This window comes from Neodiprion lecontei, chromosome 3 (genome assembly GCF_021901455.1).
Source record: "Neodiprion lecontei isolate iyNeoLeco1 chromosome 3, iyNeoLeco1.1, whole genome shotgun sequence".
Classification (NCBI taxonomy): Eukaryota; Metazoa; Arthropoda; class Insecta; order Hymenoptera; family Diprionidae; genus Neodiprion; species Neodiprion lecontei.
Genome location: NC_060262.1, coordinates 18,248,193 through 18,254,280, shown reverse-complemented (window position 1 = coordinate 18,254,280; position 6,088 = coordinate 18,248,193).

Here is a 6,088-nt window from a genome sequence, read left to right as displayed (position 1 = left end):
AATATTGGAAGATATATACGTCAACGTCCATATGGCACTCTCTTAAGTTGAAGCAGATATAAAATTAAAAAACGTAATGTGTAACATCACCCCAGCTAAAGTATATCTATATACATCTAAACTGTAGAATTCGATTTCATATAACGTTTGCAACTATCGTTATTATCAGAAATGAAAAAATTTGATCTGATTTCATTTCTGGTACACATGTGACGGCTAGGTTCATGGAGCCTAGAGTAAGGCTCCATGGCTAGGTTTTTCAAGACGTTCAAGCATTCACTGAAAAATATGAAGACAGTTACCCTAATGAGCTTTCGTGTGACACCCGAAAATCCTCATGCGCTTGCGACCCCTGAGATGTTCCAACGGTAGAGTTGAGAACTTATTCCAAAACATCAGAGAGTTACCGATTTCGACATGATGCTGGCTGCATTCGCCTTCCGAGTAACACAGGGAGCTTTCCAGCAAGGAGACACAGTGTGACACTGTGTTACACGGTCGAACACTGTGCCTTGGTGCTTGTTGGAACGCTTTCAGGTTCTTAAAGGCGTCGATATGCGAACGTTTTAGTCGAACATTGAAAAAATAAAATGTGGAAGCGGTTTACTCTCCTAGGATTTGACAAGTGTATTAATATTTTGGGTTAATTCCATGAAGTCCTACAATAGCACCAAGCATCGCACGATTCGAATAAAACCGGTGGATGCCTGCACGGACAATGAAAAACAACTGTATCAAGGCGTATACAAGTCTCGGCAAATCAAACGAAGTGATCGAGCGCGGAAATTCAGTGTAGGCGATCGAGTTCGAATCAGCAAGTACAAGAATGTATTTGAAAAAGGCTATACACCCAATTGGACGACAGAAATATTCACCGTGAGTGAGGTGAAAAATACCAATCCACCCACCTACAAACTTACCGATTATCAAGATCATCCTATCGAGGGGGGCTTCTACGAGGAAGAGCTCGCCAAAGTGAAATATCCCGACGGCTACCTTGTCGAGAAAGTATTACGCAAACGGGGGAATCTGTTCTATGTGAAGTGGTTGGGTTTTGATAATTCGCACAATAGTTGGATAAATAAAACAGACATGTAACATAATTTGTATGTATTTTCCGAATTACAATCAACGATTTTGAATGTACAAATATTTCCACATTTTATTTCCTTTGTACGCACATGTGCCATACTCTGTACTATGAAAATAATAATAATAATAATAATAATAATAATAATAATAATAATAATGATGATGATGATGATGATGATATGCAATTTTTCCATACGATTATTACACATTTTATTTTTTGTAAAACTTTTTTTTTCATTTTCTGAAAACTCTTTTTCGTTTTCTGGAAACTTTTTTTCATTTTCTGAAAACTTTTCTCGTGGTGAACAAATGAATATGAATAATTGCTCGATATATTAATAATAATAAATACATAATTGTTAAGTATATGAATTCACATTTTTAAATCCATTAAACATCGTATTGATGGTGAAACGTTTCCGCCCCATTGGTGGATCGTCCGAGGCGTCAAACATCAAATATTTACATCAATTCTACGGCTACAGTTTATCCTATAGCTATTGGGGGGCTGGGACAAACCCCCAAGGCACGGTGTCGGTCTGTCCAGGTATCAATTGCCGTTTGTCATCTTGCCAACTCAGCCAATTTTTTTTGTACGATCGTGCTTACTTCATGTTTTTTACTGCGTATTAAATACTGTGGGAGAGTCAACTCTTGGTAAGCCATCAGACAGCGCTTATAATCATCAAACGTGATGCTATTTATCGATGAATTTTTTACACCCTTGGCACGCTTACTCACTTTTACGCCACCGTCATATTTTTCCCCATCCTCACCCATCGTAGTAAATGTGTACAGCTTTGCTCACAGTCCCACAAACTCTGTCATAATTTTACCGTTATTTTACATCCTTCATTAACCCTAGTCGTTTCTTGTTTCTAAGGGGAATACCATACACATTGTCGGGCGGATAGTCAGAGGTATCAAACATTGTATCTACATCACGTTTGATGATATCGTAGATATTAGGCACATTGAATTGATAAATAAGGCTGTCTGTGTCGGTATACATCAATTTAGCTTGTTTATTCGAAAAGTTGGTTTTAATATAATTGTAGTGGAAATCGTAGAGAAAGATTTTTGACAGATCTAGAATTGATGCGCCGACGTAAATCGGCTTAGCAAAGTGAACTTTGACACGATTCATTTCAATGATAACCATATCAGTGCCAAATACAGTGCAGCTGTGAAAGATTGCTCGGGCAATAAGCGTTCTCGCACCACCTCTTCCCTCCCATTTTGTGACCAATTTAACATCTTTATGATTTCGCACATTCTCCATAGTCTTACCGAACACCGCATTGTTCATTAGTTTATAAAAGTTTTTCTCAAATTCATTCCTCGACCGCTTACGCATGTCTGTGTTGAGTATGATGTAAGGCTCGAGCCATGGAGATTGTGCGAACTTTAAAACTCTGTGCACTTTCGTTACTTTCAATCCTAAACTCAAACACTGCTTCAAATTTCTATAGTGCAATATATACTTTGTTTTGGGGTGAAGGGTGGTCGCGAGTTTGGCGTTCTTACTACCTGGAGGAGTAAAATGCTCGGGACAAAGAGGCAAGTCTTTGTGATCCTCGTGGAGTTCTACAGGATAGTCCAAATCTACCTCCCGAAAGTAACCGATCGGCGAATCGTCCGGATGGTTTGTAATATCGATGTGCTGATACTCCCACTCGAACGAGCCGACCGGTAAATGCACGCTCATAGCTGCACCGTACAGGTTATTCACGTCAAAATACGTGAGATACGATTCCACGTTACTCGGATCAAAATCTTTTCCCATGAATCTATTATTGGCCCGAGCGTGTCGATTAGAACATTGTGCTATGCCGCCTCGAATGGCTCTTTCAATAAATAACACCATTTCAGGGTTGTCTAAAAGTTGCAAAGTTACATTGGTATGCTTGAGCATCGCGTCAAAAGCAAGTCTCGGTGCAGTGTAGTAGTGCAATGGATCTAAATCGTATGTTTTGAAGCAGCTAGCGCGGAAATTTTCGAAAATATCGGCAAGCAGAAGAACATCGGTCTTTAAATATAAATCTGAATAGTCACCCAATGACTCTAAATCGAATTCCCCCCAAACAGTTTTCGCGTGCTCGCAATCAGCGTCCCTAATATTTGAATTGGTGAGATGAGAGTAGAAATGCGTCTTTGCAGGTAATCGCGTTTCATCGAGTTTCCTCCAACAATCGACGTATTCGTAGGGAAAAACGCCTTTGCGGGTCATCAAACTGAACTGAGTCGGGTTATTATAAAATTTACGTGTTATGCGTTTATCGGTATCGGTCAAATATGTGGAAAGTTTATCGATGCTGCTAGCCATAAATTGAAACGAATCGATGAATCTCAAGTGCATCATTGTTCCATCGACGCGTTTAATGAAGGATATATATTTTTCCTTATTTATGGGTAGCAGTGTAATTTTACCGGGGAAAGTTGACGCGAGGGATTTTATTAAAAAGTGAGAATTGTAACCGGACAAACTGTGGAAAACTATTGGAATTGTGTGCGACTCTCTGAAATTCAAATTACACCGATTATGAGCAGGACCACGATATTTACCCGTGAAGTGACAGTGATCGTAACACTTTTTCTCCTCAGGGGTAAACGGTTTTTCGCAAATATAACAATTCTTTGCGCGCATGTGACGATCGCGTTGCACTTGGGTAAGAGACTTCATCGGAATTATGTTTTTGATGCGTGACTCTACTTGAATTAATAAATCCATAAGCTGTTTCATAAACCAATCTATGCAATCGACACCGCGTTTACCGTGGAACTCCGATAATATCTCATCGTATGCGCAATGTACGTAGTACCCCACACTGTGCGGGACATGCTTTTGAATTTCACAAGTCTAACGAGTTTCAAATTCATCTACGGGTTCGGGGATTAATATACATTCGAGATCGGCGTATACGACAAATGGAACGGTGCCTTTGTTTTGAAAATTGGTAAATACTAAATCTTTACACTTGGGAAATTCCATGCGTACTTTATTTAGCATAATACAATCTTGTCGATGATTGTCGTAGGCGTGTTTCACGCTAAAGTGGCACAAACATCTGACACATAAAAACGTTTTGTGTTCATGAACGGACAATTGTTTGCTCACCAATCGGGAAAGATCTTTAATCCAAGCAAAGTGGAATCTCGGTGCAAACTCACCAGTCATATCGTCTTCCGGATTACTCTCAACCATTAGAAGATGGATCGTGTCAATGTTTACGCTATGCAAATTTTTACTCAAATAAATTGGCACGATGACGCTTTTATTTGATTTTGCATGTTGCGAAAAAGTTTGAGATTCTATACGATATACATTGATGTGCAAATTATTCAATCTCTCAAACTTTTTGACATCATGTAGAGTAGCAGGGAATTTGATACCTGTACAGTCCAACTCGGAAATATATCGATGATAACGGCTTGTCCTTTCAGTGTGAGTGTTGACTGGGTGGAGGGCTGCTGTGACGGATCAAAGAAGGCATCTTTTGTCCTCGTTCCTCACGTTGATCACAGCCTTTTTATGTCGAATGTCTGGGGGCAGCTCGATGAATGTTGAAGCTCCCGCGGCGAGAGGCTGATAGCGGTTGATATTTACAGCGATGTTGAGGATCTCAATCATACTCCAGCTGGAATCGCGTTGCTCGAAATCTTCCACCTTTGATAGCAGATCACCCCGTGCACGTATAAACCAGCCATTTATATCGCTCGATGGGAGGAGAATCGCCACGTTGGAGGTGTTGAAACTCTTGACTTCGATGGAGATCTCTTCATGCTTGGCATTTTCGAAAAATTTTAATGACAGAGAGTTGTGACAACCCCCGTTCTGATTCGGCTGGCAAAAGCACTATCCACATCGTCCCACTGAACACCCGGAGGAGTACCGATATTTTCACCCGTCACCACTGTTCGCTGCTGCAACTGCTTGATTTTCGTCACCCAAGATTGCAGGAGTGTGATCGTATGTTGGATCCGTATTTTCGCACCAACGGTTGTTCCTCGTTGCATGGAAATATCGCGCAGAACTTGGATATTCGCAATTCCAATATCAGTCCAATGATTGATGACAGCGTCATTCTCTTCTCCGGGTGGTTGCTCTCTCAGTAAATTGTACGTCCCCTCCATCTGCTCTGCAAGTCCCATATACGCTTCAACGGCCATGACTTTGACGCGGATGATGAAGATATTGAGAAGTTTTCACTTGCACGTATCGTGTAAGACTGATGAGTCTTCAGACGCACCTTGCATTATACAGATGAATCTCAAGAATTTGGGGGCGGTGCGCACTGCGTTCTGCGCATCTCGGAGAGAAAAATGACGTCAGAGATGCGGTGCGCACTGCGTTCTGCGCATCTCGGAAGGAAAAATGACGTCAGAGACGACTGGGCCCACCCTTTACCCATCCCGCCATCCCTAAATTTTTGGGTTTTATTGCTAGTTTGAAGTGACCCGCTTCCGCAGCTGCATGTTGCCTAAAAGCGTGTTGGAACAGGTTTTCACCCTTTCCCCCTCCCCCTCTCCGCGAACCCGCCGCCACCTACGATGGATGCCCACCTAAGTATAAAAATCTGTGCAAATGCTGCGAGTAGAGTACCAATGTATAGCTTTCCAAGCATGCAATGAAAATTGGTCAACGCAAAGCAGGTAGTGGGTAGTGCAGGTATAAAAAAATCGGGGCCCAGACCCCTTGCCCGAATACCTACGTTTATGACGTTCGACGGAAAACAAGTGTCGACAGGAATTATTTTGCGTGTGTGTGTGTGTGTGTGTGTGTGCCGAGGGTCGGGGGGAGCTAGGGGGGAGCGCCGCCATCTTTGGATTAGAACTCTCGTATATACACTACTTTCTTCAGTTAACGGGTCAGCTGATAACGCTGCCGTTCTGTGACAGTTGGATGATAAAAAATTTTTCTCGTACGTTTTAAATGTCTGTTAAAATGTACTTGAAGTTTCAAGAAGCTCCGTTCTTTCAGTCTCTATCGCCTCTT